The following is an 8114-nucleotide window of genomic DNA, read 5'->3' on the forward strand; positions in this document are numbered from 1 at the left end:
TATTCAGCTCCTTTATCAAAATTACCACACAGTACGAAAACCCAGAGAGGAGTGGGTTGTGGTATGTCTGCCTCTATCCTCAGACCTAACACAGTCTCTCTCTCCCTCTCTGTCTCTCTCTTTCCAGGACACGCACTCACAGCTATTCTCTTATTCTCTTCAGCTTAGCCCAGCCACAGCAATTCAAGGCATATTAGCTCATTTACTAGCTGTGTGCCCTTGAGCAAGTTAAATTGCTCAGAGCTCTGGGGTTTTTCCATCTGTAAAATGCAGATACCAATAACTACCTCCTACAAAATGCCCAGCAGGTAGTGGGTACTCAATAACTGGAAACTGAGTCAGAGGTGGTAGCACCTACTGGATGGCAGGAAGGGAGTATATCCGGATGAAGGAATGGGTGTTAGAAAGTGGCAGGTTTGCCAGGGCTCTGGGACATTGGGACGGGCTGACTCTTTAGGCATTCTGCTTGCATCAAGCAGCACCAGCACTCTTCTGCAGGCTATTATATAACTCACAAGACAAAACAACTCTCCTCTGCTATTAGAACTTCCTTAGACATCCAAACTGCTGCAAAAGCATTCATTTCCAATCCTCGTCTCCTTTCCGTCTTTCTCCGACCCCCCGACCCCCGATTCCAAAGCCCTTCACTCACTAGACCATGCCCACTACCCCCTGTCAAAATGTGAAGCAACTTTTTCACTCACTCCCCATCGGGTCTCTACCAGTTAAAACAACACGGTTTCCTCAATTACCCTCCTCCTATTGATAGATAACAAGTGTGGGCTGTTGTAACAATGGAGTCCCCAGGCGATGATTCAAAAGAAACCAGGGGCCCTGGCTGGTGTGGCTCAACGGATTTCATGCCAGCCTGCAAACCAAAGGGTCGCCAGTTCAATTCCTAGTCTAGGGCACATGCGTGGGTTGTGGGCCAGGCCCTCAGTATGGGGGCTCTTGAGAGGCAAACACACATCACTATTCTCTCCCTCTCTCTCTCCCTCCCTTCCCCTGTCTAAAAATAAAATCTTTCAAAAAATGTTGTCCAAAAGGGGGGGGGGTTGAAGATGACCTACACAGACTGTTGAAATAGTTTAACTAAATAAAAATATATAAAAATGAACTGTTATGCTCCAGACACAGTAGTAGTGCTGCTGATGTGTCTTGTTACTGCAATATTTATCTTCTGACCAAGTGATGAGAAGACTGGTGCTTCCTTCTGACTGACAAGGCCCTGCTGCACTCTCTCTCCCCCAGGGCCACAGTTTTCACCAGGTTCAGCTCTCTGTGCAGACTGCAGCAAGAACAGCCTGGCAGAGGACAAGCAGCACTGATGCAAAGGCCCCTCAGAAACCAAATGCTCCACAATCTCAACTGGCTACTGCAGACAGAAGACAGGCAGACACAGAATAAACTCTAGGGGAGGAATCGGACGCTTGGAGAAAGACTCAGAAGAGGATGTACAAGCTAAAGAAGGAGAGGAAGACAAAAATAAAGCAGAAGGGAAAAATCAAGTAGGAGGGAAAGACAGACAGACAGACAGGCACGGAGGCAGACACAGGAAGCAACTGATCATGAGGAAGGACAAAAGAAAGACTGGCTATGAGCATGAGAGAGTAAGAGAAACAGTAAAACAGGATAAAGGAAAATGATAAAAAGAGAAAACTAGCAAAAAGGGCTTTGAAGAGAGAGACAATGAGAACCAAAGGAAGAAGAAAGAGAGAAGAAAAAAGGCAGTTAAATGGGACTGAGTGGGGGGGGGGGTTTACCAGCAGGGCACTAACTAGTATGTTTCTTGCTTCACAGTAGACAATCCTTTCTACATTCACGATCTGATTGCATTTGACACCTGTCAAGACTGTGGCCTTGACACAGAGATGTGGAAGAGATCTGTTTTGATATTCACCACACACCTGTCAATTTAAAAGCTGTGGTAACTAGTGGAAATTACGGAGGAAGATTAAGAAAAAGACAGGAAGAGGCTTTGCTAAGAAAAAGACAGGAAGAGGCTTTGCAAGCCCAGAAATTTTTCACAAAGTAGGGAGAGAAAAAGATGGAGGAGGATGTAGTAGAAGGGGACGGGGGGGGGGGGGTTGGGGGCAGAGGAAGGGAGGGAGACAGGGGAAGATATAGAGACACTGAGATAATATACACACACACACACACACACACTGTTTGAAATTAATTTTTGGTTTGGGATTAATAGCTTTAGCATACGATCATCCAGCAAATGAAGGCACTCAATTTTTCTGTACCTTCATCCCCCAAGCCTGCATCCTGCTTCCCATGACTACAACCTCAGCCTCTCCCCAGGTTCTCCTAAATCACCACTTGGGAGATTGGAAGGAACTCCAGGTTTCCTAGCCTCTCTGCCTCCCACCCTACCTACCACTCTAAGCTCTCAGTATCTTCCTTGGCCATCCCCACACTCTGTTATGTTTATCCTGATACATGAGAGTTGGGTTCCCGGGCTAGAGACTGGAGGCTCATTCATCGTCCAGCCACCATAGCAACCGCATGGGATTCTGCTTGCAGTTGAACAATGGTACCTGCTATGGTCTGAAGAGGCTCATTTCCTTGAAGTGAAGATTTATGTAAAGAGGGAAAGGAGCAGGCTAGGGAGAGGAAGAGAGAAAGAGAGCGAATCTCACCCAATTCCTACTGAATTATTTTTCTATCAAGCTAACTTATCATTATGTTTCTCTTAAAAATACGACTCATCATTCAATTAGTTCAGCCCAAAGAGCCTCCAGTTGCATATTAGTTTTCAAATATCAGACAATTAACACATTCAGTAGTTATCTAATTATAGCCAAGTTAATTGAAAGAAAGCAAAACTTAGGGTCAGGCAGACCCTCCAATTTTCCCTCTCCTTATGCTCTCGAATGCTCTGTATCTACCTCGTTGGTGGCATGTGTAACATGCTCCCAATTAGAAATAGATTTTCCAGACTACTGAGTTGAATTCTGTGTTTCCTTTTTTTAAAGATTTTATTTATTGTTAGAGAGAGGGGAAGGGAGAGAAAAACAAAGTGAGAGAAACATCAATGTGTGATTGCTTCTCTTGCGCCCCCTACTGGGAAACTGGGCCTGCAACCCAGGCATGTGCTGACTGGGAGTCGAACCAGCAACCCTTTGCTTCACAGTTCAGTGGATCCACTGAACCATACCAGTCAGGGTAAATTCTATGTTTCTTAAAAGTAACCATGCCCTTAGTATCTGTGTTGCCTGAGAAATCTGTAAGTGTGGGCCTTAACAAATATTTGTTTCAGAATTAGAGCGCTTTCCTGCCTAGTGAAATCCTGTGGGTCCAATCACCATTTAGATGGGTAGTGTAACTCCTCTCCTATTGGCAGGAGAGGAAAGAGGGAAAAACAGAAAAATGAACATTTACTGGGCACCTATATATCAGGCACCTAATCCCTTTCATATGCACTGTTTTCTCTAATTCTTGAAATAATTCTAGGCAGTAGATATCATTGTCTTTATTTGGCTTTTACAAAATAGGTCCTGAGAGGTTGAGTGACTTGCTCATTGTCACACAGCTCATCACTACCAGGGCCTAGACGTGGATGCAGATCTATTCACTTGCAAAGCCCATGTATGCTCATATCTCTAGACTACCTTACCTCCTAAGGTTAGTAATGCATCTTTTTTTAAAAAAAGATTTTATTTATTTTAGAGAGGAAAAGAGAGGGAGAAAGAGAGGTAAAGAAACACTGATGTGTGGTTGGTTGCCTCTCGCACGCCCACTATTGGGGGCCTGGACACAACCCAGGCATGTGTCCTGACTGGGAATTGAACCAGCAACCCTTTGGTTCACAGGCCTGCACTCAATCCATTGAGTCACACCAGCCAGGCAGTAATACTTCTTAAAGTCCAAAAGCAACTGTCTTTTATTGGGGGTGGGGTGGGGGAAGGACTCGTCCTATTCAACTCTAAACACTCACGCCAGTGAGCACCCTCTGCTTCTTGAAACTTACTCTTCCCTTGGCTTCTGTGGCCTGGTTTTCTTCCTATGCTTCTGCTAACCACTACTTATCAGTCTCCTGTGCCTGTGGGCCTTAGGCACTTTGTTCTAGGTCTCCCGCTGTTCTTTCAAAGTAACATTGGGTCTCAAAGGCTCCCAAGATTTTCTTTTCGACTCTACCCTTTTTTCCCAAACTTTAAACCAAATCACAACCACCTTCTGAGCCTCTCCACATGGATGTGGCGTGGCCATCTCAAACCCAACCTTCCCAAAATTTAACTCACTGACTTCCCCTCCACACCTCCAAATTCTTCCAATCTTAATTCTACTCCACTCTCCAGCATGACAAGATGTCAGCTCCACTGGTAACCAGGGAACTGCAAACTTTAACAACCATAAAGTACTATTTTAGCCCTATCAGTGTGGCAGAAAAATTAAGGTCTGATGATATCAAATGTTGGTGAGAGAACAGAAATGCTTTTACATTTTACCAAATGTTGGTGAGAGGACACAATGCTTTTCCCCTGCTAGGAAGCAGGGGGGGGGGAGACCTAAATAGCCTTTTTGAAGGTAGCCTTTTTGATAGTAGACCTAAATAGCCTTTTTGATAGTATCTGCTCAAGTTTTATATATGAGTAACCTAAAAATAAGTAATTGTAGCCCTGGCTGGTGTGGCTCAGTGGATTGACTGCCAGCCTGCAAACCAAAGGTTCACTGGTTCAATTCTCAGCCAGGTCCCCAGTGTGGGGCACACAAGAGGCAACCACACATTGATGTTTCTTCCTCTTTTACTCCCCCCTTCCCCTATCTAAAAATAAACAAATAAATTCTTTTTAAAAAAAGAAAGCCATGGGCCAATCTCCTGCTCCATTTTTGACTCGTAGCGCAATTTTTCTATTTAATTAAACCTATTTCCCACTTTTGCATTCCAGTAACCTATAATTATCAGCATGTCTTTTTTGGGGGGTGGGCATTATTAGATCAAATTCTTTCTGGCTACTTATGTAAAAGCTTTCGGTTTCATCTTCATTCTCTGTAGTCGGAACATAGACTTGAATGATGGTTGTGTTAACAGGTTTCCCTAGAAGTCTGATTGATATTATTCACCCAGACCTTGCCTTGTGGCCCCTAACTGCCTGTGCTATATCTTGCCTCAATATTAAAGCCACTCAGTTTCTTCTCAGTTCATCATTTCCAGACTGGAACACTTTGGAGTTGCCTGAGGAAATGCCCCATTGCAGTTCATTTGGGTTTGCTACCACAAAGCTCTGCTATACCTAGGTGTTGCATTTTCTTTTTTAAAAAAATATTTTATTTATTTATCTTTAGAGGGGAAGGGAAGGACAGAGGAAGAGAAACATCAATGTATGGTTGCTTCTCGTGCATCCCCTGCTGGGAACTGGCCCCTGCTGGGAACTGGCCTGCAACCCAGGCATGTGCCCTGACTGGGAATCGAACCGTGATTGTCTGGTTCACAGGCCCGTGCTCAATCCACTGAGCTACACCAGCCAGGACTTGCATTTTCTTTACAATTCCCAGTTTACTGTGATTCACATTTCTTACATTCTACGTTCCAATTATATGTGCTGTACAGCATTGCACGTGTCGTAGTTTCCTTGCACCTTTCTGCCCATCAGCCACTAGACATCCTTCTGGCTTTGACGTAAGTTGGACCCTTAGCAACAACACTATTCCTATTTGTTCTCCGCTTGTCCCAGGGAACTAGGTGCTTTTAGACCTGAGAAACTTGCCTTTCAGCACTCTCTCCAATTTCATTCTAGACTGTATCATCATAGGGTTTTCAAGGTAAAATAAGAGGGAAACGAAAGGAGAATAAGAAAAGAAAATGCAACAGTGGTCTACCACTGCCTTCTGCTGCTCAGGGTGTGGGTCCAAACCACATGCACGGTCTGTGGTGTTGCAGTCACCAAACATCTACAAAAAGTAAGCACACCTGTGATTGCATGTGCTCTACTACACACTTCCTGGTGCTGCCCTGAGGGAAGGCTGAGCATTCTTTTTCTGTCCCGGCAGCAAGTGATTTCCTTAAATAACGCTGATCAGGAAGAATATCTCATCCTGTACACTTTGGAGCCAATTCCAGTAGGCTCGTTCCAAGGATCAAAAAGAATAAAAAGATGCCAGTTTTATGAAACAAAACAAATGAAAACAAACAAACAAAAAAACAAGTATTCTAAAACTATAGACAACATTGTACTTTAGACACATGGTTTAGCATGACAACGTACATAGTAAAACCCATCAAAGATGCTTCTATGAAATTAAAGAGGAGAGAGATAAATAGAACAGTAGATAAATATCAAGAAAATAATACAACAGTAGAGAGAGGTAAAAATAGAGGTAAGGAAATTGGAGTTAAATTAGAAATACCAACATAAGATCCTGATTTTGAAAAGTTTCTCTCGTACATTCCAGAAGCTGGCAACACAGATTAGGCCAGAACAGAAGAAGGGTACCAAGAGGCTGTCAGAGGAGTGAGGGGGGTGAACTGATAATTTCCTAAACACACTTCTGTACCTTTTTGCATTATGCACTGTGTGTGTGCTTTATCTATTAAAAATAAGTCAACAATCCTGGCTGGTGTAGCTCAGTGGATTGAGCGTCACTCTGTGAAGCAAAGGGTCTCCAGTTTGATTCCCAGTCAGGGCACATGCCTGGGTGGCAGGCCAGGTCCCCAGTAGGGGGCGCATGAGAGGCACCACACATGGATGTTTCTCTTCCTTTCTTTCTCCCTCCCTTCCCCTCTCTAAAAATAAATAAATAAATAAATAAATATTTTAAAGCATGAATCAACAACATCAATGTTAAATGTCCCAGCTATGTTATAGACATAGCTTGAGCTGCCTCTAGTGACCTCATAAGGTCTACCAACTCTCATCAAAATCATCTAATGTGCATCCCTAGCACATTAGGGATGCACCAAACCTGGACCATCACTGTGTTCTCAACTAGGTGATAACAGGAATTCTTGGAAGATAGCACAGACCAAGTTTGGAAGGGAAAAAAATCACGGTGTGCTTGGGACAGCTTGCTGTTTCAAAAGGGAAGTAAGAGTAATACGAATAAGTCCCCAGTCATTAAATACTTCTGATCTAAAACACTGTTCTAAGTGTTTTACAGGAAATAATTTATTTAGTACACATAGAAATCCTGTAAGATATGTACTATTATTAATAAACCTGTTTCACAGAAAAGGAAACTGAAGCAAAGAAAGGTTAAAGTCACCAGTCCAAGGTCAGAATCCCTGCTGCAATCACTGGGATATTTTTTCTAAAGGATAGTTGCCCTGGCTGGAGTGGCTTAGTGGACTGAGTGCCGGCCTGCGGATTGAAAGGTCGCTGGTTTGATTCCTGGTGAGGGCACACGCCTGGGTTGTGGGCCAGGTCCCCAGTAGGGGGTGTGAGGGAGGCAACCAACAGATGTCTCTCTCACATCTCAATGTTTCTCTCCCCCACTTTCTCCCTCCCTTCCCCTCTCTCTAAAAATAAATAAAAATAAAATCTTTTTAAAAATTAAAGGATAATTAAGTCAAGCAGTGACAAGTAAAAATGATAACAGCTATTTTTTTTAAAAAATGTAAGTCTAAGAGTACTGTTTTCTATCCACAAGAATATTTGAAAGTAGTGAGTAATATAAAGTGTTTGGTAATATTGTGCCTGTTCTATTGGCAGGAATAATTTTCAACTTAGTAGAACTAAGTAGACATCCTCAGACAATACTGATAATAATTATAATAAAAACAGATATGCCCTGGCTTGTGTGGCTCAATGGATTGAGTGCCAGCCTGTGAACCAAAGGGTCACCCAGTTTGATTCCCAGTCAGAGCACATGCCTGGGTTTTGGGCCAGAGCCCCAGTGGGAGGCATGTAAGAGGCAACCACACATTGATGTTTCTCTCCCTCTCTTAAAAAAAAATGCCCAAACCCAGCCCAGCAGTAAAACACAAAGAATCCAATAAGAAAGACATGAAGAAAATTTCACCCAAAAGGGTATACAGATGGCAAAAGCATATAAAAAGATATTCAGCATAATCAGGCATCAGTAAAATTCTAATTAAAACCACTATGAGACGTCACTATACATCTGTCAGAATGGCTAAAATAAACAATAGTAACAATATCAATATCAGT

The sequence above is a fragment of the Sturnira hondurensis genome, unplaced genomic scaffold (genome assembly GCF_014824575.4).
Source record: "Sturnira hondurensis isolate 20B ecotype Veracruz unplaced genomic scaffold, ASM1482457v3 Scaffold0004711, whole genome shotgun sequence".
NCBI lineage: Eukaryota > Metazoa > Chordata > Mammalia > Chiroptera > Phyllostomidae > Sturnira > Sturnira hondurensis.